A 12,498-nucleotide genomic window follows, 5' to 3' on the forward strand; every position below is an offset into this window, starting at 1 on the left:
ACTACTATTTTGAAAAGTAATTTTAGACATTAAAAATTACAATATAAAGCAACATAATTATATTTTAAGTAAAAATATCAGAAATACTACTTTTTACAGAAAATGAAAATAGTACTAAAAATACTACTTTTTTAAAAAAACCTATTTTAGAACTGTAATATATAAATTAAACCACAAACTTGTGTATTATGTGAACAATTTGTGGAAATACTAAATTTGTGGTATGTTTAAAATAGTAGTAAAATTAATACTTTTTACTATTAATTTTATACTACTTTTTTAAAAAGTATTTAAAGTACTACTATTTTAAAAAAATTCTTTTAGACAACAAAAAATTTCTATATTAGTCTACAAAATTGTTTTCTATGTGAAAAAGTAATAAAAATACTAGATTTCAATGTTATTTAAAACGTAGCAAAAATACTACTTTTTTAAAAAGTTACTTTAGGCACCAAAATCTTAAAATTAATTAACAAGTTTATATATTATGTGAAACAATAGTAGAAATACTGATTTTTACTGGTGTTGGAAAAAGTACTAAAAATACTACTTTTTTAAAAAGCACTTTCTAGCTTCGAAATATTAAAATTATTCCGCCAACTTTGTTAGTATGTGGAAAATTAGCAGAAATTCTAAATTTAAAAAAAAAGAATTCAAAATACTACTAATACAATATTAGTAAACATAAAAGTATGTATTAAAAATACTACTTTTTTAAAAGTGTTAAAATATGTAAAATATTCAACTAGCATTTAGATTATGTAAAAAATATTACAAAAAAATATACTTTTTGGAATTTTTAAAATAGTAGTTAAAATACTACTGTTTCCAAAAGTACTTTTAGACATTAAAAATTACAATATAAAGCAACATAATTATATATTATGTAAAATGTAGCAGAAATACTACTTTTTACAGAGAATGAAAATAGTACTAAAAATACTACTTTTTTAAAAAACCTATTTTAGAACTGTAATATATAAATTAAACCACAAACTTGTGTATTATATGAAAAATTTGTGGAAATACTAAATTTGTGCTATGTTTAAAATAGTAGTAAAATTAATACTTTTTACAATTTAATGATTTTAGTTACATTATACTTTTATTTAGTTTGTTTAACAATTTAATGACATTTTTCTAGCTCAAATTTCGCTTAGCAAAGTCATCATAAAGTAATGTTTGTCTGTTTTTTTTTTTAATTTAATTTATAAACAAATGTTTATTTTGTATAGCTTTTAACATGCTTCCCCACTCAAAAGTTTCCTAAGTTAAACACATGTTAGTGCATTAAAATTTATTGAACTTTAAGGTTTTTGTTTTTGACAATTCAAAGTTAAGGTCATTGCTGGGATTTTGACCACCAACTACAATAAACAAAACCGCATAAACAAATAGTTGAGGGACAAAAAAAAAAAAAAAACTATTAAAACACCCAAAAATTGTGTGGCAGTAAGTTAAGAGCGCTCAGTAAACTCTGAAACAGTGATTATGGAGCAATGAACTTTTTTTTATTGTTTATTTATGTGTTATTAATGGTTTTTATTAGTTGTGTTTTTTTTCTCTCTTATAACATTTTAAATAATACAAACTAATTAATTTATTATCTGGAAGTGATAACACTTACCCTGAATGCGTACGTTTGAAGCTGTGAAAAAAATGGGAAAAAAAATTATATTAATTACAGTCATTTGAATAATGAATTATTATTCTTAGGGGAATTGATTGTATAAAAAAATAATAGCAGTAATTTAGTTTTGAAATAAGTAATAGGTTGTTAGGCAATGTTTCCAGTCATATGTAAATATTGTCAAGTTTTAAAGCAACATGTTGCCAAACATTGCTAAACTCTGGAAAATTATATAAAGTTTCTTAGCAATTACTAAAAATGTATAGCATTTACCCTTAATCCGATAACAAACAATAATTGCTTTTTGTCATTTAAATTTTTACACAATTTAAATTTGTAATTTTTTTTTACAAGACATGAACAAGAAAATATTACTTTGTTACGCTTACAATGTCACCAAAATAACATATGATGACAATAAAATGGACTAATGAAGTCGTTTCTTAATTCCTGATAAATTTTCATTGTGGTCATCCACAGCAATCACTAAAACCTACACAATTTTATATTTCGACTTAAAAACTACAAAAAAAATGTTTCAATTCATAAACCAGAGAGAGATAGACAAAAAAAAAACTAAAGCCGACTAAAACAATTTATGTTGTGGAACTAAACTGCAAACAGGGACGTATTTGTCGCATGGCTTTTCAAAACTTTAATGAATGAAAATATGAGTTTTTTTTTTTCATTCAAACTACTAGAAGTATAACTAGTTTTATTTGTTATTTGTTGGTTTGGTTTTCAAACTAAAACTCGTATATATTTCATAATGTTTGAAAAAAAAAACGAAAAAGATGATGATTTTCTTTACACATGTGGTAAATAACACCTACATGCATTAATTGAATTGAATGTAAAACGAAAAAAAAAAATACAAAAATATATATGAATGAATTTATTATGTTTATGAGTTTCATATACAAATATAGTTTTGTTTAGCAACTAAAACTTGTAATGAAATTTAACAAATATACGTCATTGTTTAAATATTATTATTACTACTACTACACATATTTGGTTTTAATTAACATAAATTGCTTAAATTAATATTTATTTATATTATAATAAATGCAAATTATTTGTATTGCATACTCTATGCAATATAATTTATCAGCAACATATCAACATATGCCTGAATGTTTATAAACATGTGTCTGAAAAAAAAATTGAAGAATGTGCAGAATGTGGGCTATGTTAAATTCCGCCTTTAACTAATTGTTTTGTCTTAAAAATTTAACTTTAAATTATATTTTAATAATCTATAGCCTTAAAATTCCAAATTCTAACACATTCTATCTTGGGTTCTATAGTTAAAACAACAAGTCGAGTGTTCGACTTTTTTCGGTTTTTAAAAAGGCAACTTTTCGAACTTCCGACTTTTTTAAATTTCCGATAGTCGACTTTTGGAATTTTTTGAAAAGTCGACTTTTCGACTTTCATTTATTTGAATCGACTTTTTTCAACAAACAAAAAAAGTCGGTTTTTTGAACTTCCGACTTTTTCTGATAGTCAACTTTTGGAATTTTTTGAAAACTTTTTTCGACTTTTTATTTAAATCGACTATTTTCAACAAACAAAAAAGTCGAACTATCGACTTTTTCTTATAGTCGACTTTTGGTATTTTTTGAATGTTTATAAACATGTGTCTGAAAAAAAAAATAAACATAAGAATGTGGAGTATGTTATATTCCGCCTTTAACTAATTTGTTTCTTAAAAATTTATTTTATATTTAAGTAAATCTATCACCTTACAATTCCAAATTTTAACACATTCTATCTTGGGTTCCATAGCTGAAACAACAAGTCAACTGTTCCACTTTTTTCGATTTTTAAAAAGGCAACTTTTCGAACTTCCGACTTTTTTAAATTTTCGATAGTCGACTTTTGGAATTTTTTGAAAAGTCGACTTTTCGACTTTTTTTTTATTTTAATAGACTATTTTCAACAAACAAAAAAAGTCGTCTTTTCGAACTTTTTTGGACTTTTTTTTATTTAAATCGACTATTTTCAACAAACAAAAAAAGTCGACTTTTCTTATAGTCGCCTTTTGGTATTTTTTGAAAAGTCGACTTTTTGATTTTATCGACTATGATTATTCGACTTTTAGTAATTTATGATACGTCGAATTTTCGACTTTTTTATTTAAATCAAATATTTTCAACAAAGAAAAAAGTCGACTTTTCGAACTTCCGACTTTTTTTGATAGTCGACTTTTTGATTTTATCGACTATGATTACTCGACTTTTAGTAATTTATCAAAAGCCGAATTTGCGACTTTTTTATTTAAATCAAATATTTTCAACAAAGAAAAAAGACGACTTTTCGAACTTCCGACTTTTTCTGAAAGTCGACTTTTGGTATTTTTTGAAAAGTCGACTTTTCGACTTTTTGATTTTATCGACTTTGATTATTCGACTTTTAGTAATATTTTTCGACTTTTTTTTATTTAAATCAAATATTTTCAACAAAGAAAAAAAATGGCGACTTTTCGAACTTCCGACTTTTTCTGATAGTCGACTTTTGGTATTTTTTGAAAAGTCGACTTTTTGATTTTATCGACTATTTATGTCGAATTTTCAACTTTTTTTATTTAAATCAAATATTTTCAACAAAGAAAAAAATGGCGACTTTTTGAACTTCCGACTTTTTCTGATAGTCGACTTTTGGTATTTTTTGAAAAGTCGACTCTTCGACTTTTTGATTTTATCGACTACGAATTTTCGACGTTTTTATTTAAATCAAATATTTTCAACAAAGAAAAAAAATTGCGTCTTTTCGAACTTCCGACTTTTTCTGATAGTCGACTTTTGGTATTTTTTGAAAAGTCGACTTTTTGATTTTATCGACTATGATTATTCGACTTTTAGTAATTTATGAAAAGTCGAATTTTCGACTTTTTTATTTAAATCAAATATTTTCAACAAAGAAAAAAATGGCGACTTTTTGAACTTCCGACTTTTTCTGATAGTCGACTTTTGGTATTTTTTGAAAAGTCGACTCTTCGACTTTTTGATTTTATCGACTACGAATTTTCGACGTTTTTATTTAAATCAAATATTTTCAACAAACAAAAAAAATCGACTATTCGAACTTCCGACTTATTTTGATAGTCTACTTTTCGACTTTTTGATTTTATCGACTATGATTATTAGACTTTTAGTAATATTTTTCGACTTTTTTTATTTAAATCAAATATTTTCAACAAAGAAAAAATGGCGACTTTTCGAACTTCCGACTTTTTCTAATAGTCGACTTTTGGTATTTTTTGAAAAGTCGACTTTTCGATTTTTTCATTTTAATTGAATATTTTCAAATATTATCGACTTTTTTTCAACTTTTTACCATATAAAATTGTAAAAAATTCATGGTTTCCACATTAAGTGATGGACATTTTTCAAGGCGATAATGTCTTAATTAATATTATCACTTTGTATGACTTAAAAATGCGTGATTTTTTTTAAAATGTTTAGCTTTTATTTTGAAACATTTGTGCATTACAAATTTATTTTTGGATTCCTAGCCAAAAGAACTGCTCATCTTTTGAGGCCAAGAACGAATCAAGCCAATATCAGATATTCTGTTCCAAAGTGAAGCGCATCCCAGAGAAAGCGTTCTGCATCGATTGAAACAAATGGTAGTTGGACGGAGCAAGGTCTGGACTATAAAGCGGATGAGGAAAAACTTCCCAACCACTTCATTCTAAAAAGTTTTTAACAGGTATTGAAACATGTGGACGAGTTTCTTCATGATGGAATATTTAATTCTTTAATTCTTTCATGTCAGGCCACATATTCTGAATGTTTTCGGCCAATGCTCGCTTCAAACGAATCTGTTGCATTCGGTACAGGTTGTCCCTGTGATGATCTGGACAGATTACAGCAGTTCATAATAGATAAGACCCTTTTGGTCCCACCAAATGCAGACAATTATCTTAGCGCCATGGATATTTGGCTTTGGTGTCGATTCGGCTGGTTGGCCGGGCTTCACATACGATCTCTTATGCTTAGGGTTTACATAATGGATCCCTTTTTCATCTCAAGTAATGATTTGGTGCAAAAATTACATATAATTATTAAAAACAAAAACCACGTTCAAAAAATACTCCATCTATTTTAAATCCCACATTTTTAAGTCACACACTCATTAGTTAATCGACTTTTTTTGGGATAAAAATCGATTGTTCGACTTTTTTCCAAAATTCAATTTTGACTTTTTTCTAATTCTAACCATTTTAAATTAACACCATTTATTTGAGTCATGTAAAATAATTTATTTATTAAACCACAACATAATTAAGTTATAAACAATATTTGTTTATTACTAAGCAAATAAACAAAATTGCTATATTAAATATTATTAAGCAAACAAATAAAAAACACTTAAAAAAAAAACTCAAAATTAATAAAAAACGAACACACTTTGTGTAAATAAACTCTAGGCATTATTTAAATTTTCTATTAAAGTTTATGATTTACAAAGAGTTGCAACGATACAACACCTTTTGTTTTGCATAACAATTATAAATAATTAAATGTTTAGAAGTGTAATTTAAATATTTAATAATTTAATCAAAAAGTTCTTAACGTTCTTTTTCAGCGATCAAATAATCAACCTGTGAGTTTGAAACTAGCACCCTGTTTTTTAATACCCTTCACCACTTCGTTTGTACATTTTTCATTTGCGACCCCATTAAGTATATAAAGGGTCTGCCATTAAGTGCTTTCTATGTTTAAATTTAAATAAAACAAACAACTTTCATACATGATCATGATACAATATATTCGCTGTTGTCCAACTTAGCTATTCAAAATCGAAAAAATCATCCTACAAATTGCAAAAAACTGCGATTAGGTATTTTTTTCACAAAATTTATTTTCACCAACAAATTTTTTTCACTTAATTTTCTTTTCACCAAAAATTTTTTGGTACCAAAAAAAATTTTATATTTTTTACTTTGGTGAAGGGTATTTAGAATTCGGTACAATCGAATATAGCAACTTTTAATTTCCTTTTTTTTTAAAAAAAACGTATGACGAATTTAAGTTTTTATTTGTTTTTGTTGCTATTGCATTTACCACCGCATGTGTAATGTGTGCAATTAATTCAAAACTAAATACACGAGCGAACAACAAAGATTAAATTCAGATTCATATTTTGTTAGTGTTGTTGTAGTTGTTAGTTTGTTGCAGCGGTTTAAGTATAAGTTGTTGATAAAACCAGCTTTAAAGTGTTAATTTACAAGTGTGCTGTTTGCTCTCTGTTGCTGCTGCCGGCAGAGCTGTAAGAGTATTGAATGTTTGTCTCAATTCTCAGCAAGCTGTGTTTTAAATCGTGGGTGTTGTTGGATTTCACTTTGGAACTCTTTATATTCTTTGAACTAAAAATTTATCAAAGTTAAAACATATTTTGAAATGAGTCCTAAATATTCCGAAATTAGTTTTTAAGTTTTATGAGAAAATAATATAATTTTTTTAATCAAAACATTCGCACTACAATTTGATCTTCCCTTTGGAATGACTAAATTCTCACTCATTTAAAGACTACTAACTAAGCGACAGCTGCTTTAAGCAGTAGCATTAGTCCCCAGCGAAGACAGCAGACCTATTACAACAGTGCTTCCCAAACTTATTGATGCCATGATCTAGTTTTTCATTTAAAAAATTAAGGGCCTGATTAAGAAACACGAAAGGAAAATAATTTTTGAAATTTTTGTAAGAAAAACACTCAAAAATTATTTAAAAACTGAGTGATTTTCATACAAAAATTAATTTTTTAAAATTGTTTCCCTTTCGTGTTTCTGAATAACGCCCTAAGTTTTGAAGAAAAACACATTCATGTCCAAAGTAAATAAATGATATTTAACCAAATTGTTTGTTAATGAACCAATTAGCTTGGTATTAAAAATTATTTAATTCGATTCTGTGGATTAAAAGTTATGAACCAAAGAGATCCTCCTTTAAAGGAGGATCATATGATCATTGCAAGTCCTTAAATAAACCATTCCAAAATAGGATTTACCGTGTTGACTTTAATTTTTTACGTGATTCGATAGGCCGTAGAATAAGAAGCCACCTAGTATTTTAATCTTTCATTTGCCAGTGCTGAACCGTGTAGGATAAGATGTCTCTTCTCTTCTCTTGCCCCAAAACTTGTATAGTAGAGTTATTATTCTACCGTACATTCCAAAGGAGCTGTGATCACTGATGACCGCCACCAAATTCAGTGATTGAGCGGAACAGCGATCAATCAGGCAACCTCGGCATACGTTAGCGGATCTTCTCTTTTAGCCAGTGAATTTGTAAACAAACTAGTTGACCACCCCGGCTTCGCCCAACCCACATACACCTGCCTGTTCTTATTTATTTGCAAATAAAATATCTAAATTTGTACTGCATACTTTAGGGGGCTTTTTTTATTAGCCGGAATTTTTTTCTTTTTTTTCTTTACAAACCATCTCCTGAAAAATTCGAATCGAATATTATATGGTCGGTCAAGCCCGACCATATAATACCCTACACTAAGTAAAAGAGCAAAAAACATTTTTCTTTTAAAATTTCAATAATTTATATTTTTGAGTGATTTTCGGAAGTGGGCCTTATGGGGGCTATGACCAATTATGGACCGATCACCATGAAATTAGGTCGTGTGATTTATGTCTATATTAAAGTTAACTATGTTGAATTTTGTGTGTATACCAACATTTTTAAGCGATTTATGCACGTTAAAGTGATTTTCGGAAGCGGGTCTATATGGGAGATATGACAAATTATGGAACGATCGTAACAAAATTTGGTGACATGAATTTTGTGTATATAAAACTTATTTGGAGCGGAATTTGTGGAGATACATAGATAAATTAAACATTTATGACCGATAAAGTCCAATTTCGGAAGGACATTTGTATGGGGGCTAGGTGAAATAATGGACCGATTTCAGCCAGTTTCAATAGGCTTGGTCCTTGAGCCCAAAAAATAATATGTATCAAATTTCATCGAAATATCTTCAAAATTGCGACCTGTACTCTGCGCACAAGGTTTACATGGACAGCCGACCAGACGGACGGACGGACGGACATCGCTTAATCGACTCAGAAAGTGATTCTAAGTCGATCGGTATACTTTGGTGGGTGTTAGACTAATATTTTTGGGCGTTACAAACATCTGCACAAACGCATAATACCCTCCCCAGTATGGTGGTGTAGGGTATAAAAATAAGCCAAATCGCTCCAGCCGTTCTTACGTGATGCATTACATACATGGACCATTTCATTTTTATATATATAGAGAAGATAGATGGGGATATCTTGAAGCAGATCCTTGTTAATAGATGTCCAAATTCCAGATAGAATGTCGCTATAGTTTCGAATATTCTTCCTGTTTACCCGTTAAAACTTTAGCCAGCTTGTATTCCTTTTTATGGCTGACCTCAAAAAACTTAAAAAAAACTCAGAGATTGTTCCTTATAAGATAGTCCAGCCTTATCGACACATGAACGCGACTTATCCTCCTTATTTACTCGATAAAACCTCAGCCAGTTTGTAGTTTCCTTTTGGTCTCAAAAGGACTCACTTAGTTAGAATATTTCTTCTTGATGGTACAATCACATTAGCAAAATTGTTCCCACCTCGATTCTCTTCTAATTTCGAGTTTTACTCGTTTAGGTTACCTTCAAGATGGCCCTGTCGTTATCGACATATAAAGATCCCAGTCAATGTTATCTGGAAGTTCATCAAGAGTTCTTATATCCAAAATTCTACTGGCTCTAAGTGCCTGTAATATTGAGTTTTACAGCAGCGCTGAGAAAGAATACTTTGACCCTAAGCCATGAGCGACTTTAGTAAAATTGTTCCCATCTCGATTCTCTTCATATAAAGGTCCCAGTCAATGTTGTCTGGAAGTTCATCAAGAGTTCTTATACTGGCTCTAAGTGCCTGTAATATAAAGTTTCACAGCAGCGCTTGAATAAAATTTGATCACTGTAGAAAGGAGCGTATCGAAACTGAGATCATCAGTGCCGAAAACCGTTAGTTCCTATCAAGATTTCAGGCAAGTATTCCATTTCAATGACTTTCATATAAAAAGTAACCCTGATTAGATGTTAAAAATATATACATCGATCTTTTTGCAGGCAGATATTCCTTAGTGTAATACCCCAAATCCTCTCACGAATATTTATAAACTCTCGAATGAATGTTTAGATTCTTGGATAATACAAATTTTGTTCTATTTAAAGGAGTCAATGGTAAATTAGGATCTTGTATCTTCAAGTTCCATTTTTTAGTATTCACACTCGTTTAAACACAGAGTGCTCGTAACGCCGATCCTCTTATTTGCGATATTGTATCAAGTTATTGGCTAGATCCTGTCGTAAGTGCAGATGTGTGTGATAAATTGTCAATCGATCACACAATAGGAAAATCTAGTCGGTTTCAGTAGTGCCAAAAATGGGTGTTTGGCACTACTGAATAGATTCTTCTCTATTTAGGGAGAGTGAGATGACAATTTTACTCTTCTAGGAATTCTAGTCGGTTTCAGTAGTTCTAAAAATGGATGTTGATGTTTTTAAATATATTGTTTTTCATTAATCAAGGCGGTAGAATCTTAAGTCCACATAATAAATCATTATGTGGCATATTTAAAATCATGAAAAACCCAATTTTGTGTTAGTCTAATTTAAGACTAAAGTCTATTTAATAACATTTTTACGAAAGTCTGCTTAAAGCAACTATAATCAGTTTTTAATATTTTCGCGAATATTCCAAGAATCGATTTCTATAATTCTTTAATTAATAAAATTTCACCCTGATTTCACTCTTTCAAACCACTGCTTACTGCTACACCAACGACTATGATGATGCTGATGATGATAATAGTGTTGGAAGTTGTAGCTGGTGGTTGGTTGGCTGGCTGCCTGGTTGTTTGTTAGCTTGGTTGGATGACTGTCAGCCAGAGACTGGGTGCTTTGATTGTTTTGGTTTGTTGGCTGTAATATAAATTTAGGTAAATAGAATTAAACTGTGTGGCACATAAACACACAAACCTGCAACGAGTGCAAAGTATTAATTTTCAGCAAAAAATTTAAACAAACGTATTCACAACTATAAAAGATATAGAAATATGACAAGAGAAAAATATTTTAAACACAAGTTACAAGTTCATGTGTGTAGAGTAGAGCTGAAAAGAAACTAAAATTTCTGAATTCTTTGCAGAGATTATTAACGCCCTAAAAATCTTGTGTGTGCTGCTTTTATAAGTTGTAATTTTTTTTTAAAGATATATAAGATTTAGTTAGATTTAAATGTTAGTATTTGTGTTGTAAAAGAGGAAAAGAAAATTTCTTTGAATATGATTAAATTGGGTGCCTTGCGTATCAAATTTAGATGTATTTAAGGCTTTAGTTATGAGTAGTTTATTAGTTCGACTTTGACTTTGTTTGCTTTTACAAAACTGTTGTAAGTTGAAATAAACTCGGCAAAAACGTGGTAATAACTGATAATTCAACTCAATAACTTACTATACAATGATTACTACCTACTGTCTACATTGCATAGAAGCTGTCGTTTGAGGTCGTTTGAAGAAGTCTGTGACTTTTTGAATGAAACTCAGGTCTCCTTTAAACTCTATACACTTTGTCAAACTTTTCTCCACTTTGATTTGTCGAGGTCATCAAAATAGGTATTTGTTTGTGAGACTATATGATTGTTGGAGTCAAATCTCTTTTCGCATATATATGATTGCTACAGCCATGTGAATGGTAACTCATTATGATTACCACAATCTACATATATATACATAATTACGCGGACCATAATATTGTTAAAATGCATGTTAAAAACATGTACAACTATATTTTTTCTCTGTTCTAATGCTGTACATTGAATATATTTATTTTAAATCAATTTCTCTGACAAAAAATTCCCATTCATGTAACATCTACATGAAATTTGAGCGATTTTATTATATAAAATAAATTCTTTGAACACTTCAAGCCACCCATTTCATGAGTCACGTGTAGTTTAGAAACAATTAAGCTGTTGAGCTTTATTTTTTTCATCTTAATTTATAGTTTGTTTTTAGAACAACTACTTTTTGTGTAGCTTATTTTTAACATCATGAAATTGGATATTTTTTTTGTTAAAAAAAAGATACAGAAAAACTTTAAAAGATGCTGGTTTATGAAAATGATTATACAAAAAAAATACTAACAAAAAATTGTCTCTGCATAATATGATTTGTAAATTATGACAACGTTGTTGCTTGCACATTTTACGTTTCTTTTTTTTTGTTAGTTTATTACAGATACAAAATATGAACAAAGCTGTAAAATATTGTGGGCAATAAAAAAAAGCTGTTCATTTCAATGTCAAATTATTTTGACTGAAATATGGCAAAATATAAACATGTTAAGAATTTTGTAAAAGAAGCAAAATTATGGAATTTATTGATTATATGAATTTCAAATTGGGTTAAGTAGAATTTAATGTGTTCTTAAAGTCTGAATTTTTAATACAAGGGCGGTTCAATAAGTCCATGGCTTTTTAAATTTCCCGCCTCTTAATTGAAAGAACAACTCTGCTTCTCTCAACAGGCATCTGTCAGTTGACTCCTGTCAATGTTTTAACAAGCTGCGTCATTTAGTTTTGACGGAATAAAATCATCACTCAAACCAAGGCTAAGCTTGATAAATACTATGGGAGCTTATGTATGCACCATCAATTTCAATGGTAAAAAAAGAGTTTTACTGAATGGTCGTACAAGCACGGAAGATGCCGAACGTTTCGAACGCCCAGTTGAGGTCTCTACCATAGAGAAACATAGAGCGGAAACTAGAAAAAAACTCAGACAAAAAAATTACTCAAAAGAATCACT

At 29.1% G+C, this 12,498-nt stretch overlaps 1 protein-coding gene across 2 annotated transcripts in view; it reads right to left on the reverse strand.

Moving 5' to 3' along the window:
• form3 (formin 3) overlaps positions 1-12,498 on the reverse strand; it is a 183,109-nt gene that overhangs the window by 91,600 nt on the left and 79,011 nt on the right. For both annotated transcript variants that reach the window (XM_065503170.1, XM_065503169.1), the window contains one exon: positions 1,628-1,648. The gene's annotated coding sequence lies outside the window, so the exon portion shown is untranslated. The remainder of the gene's footprint in view (positions 1-1,627; positions 1,649-12,498) is intronic.

The sequence above is a fragment of the Calliphora vicina genome, chromosome 3, assembly GCF_958450345.1.
Source record: "Calliphora vicina chromosome 3, idCalVici1.1, whole genome shotgun sequence".
Classification (NCBI taxonomy): Eukaryota; Metazoa; Arthropoda; class Insecta; order Diptera; family Calliphoridae; genus Calliphora; species Calliphora vicina.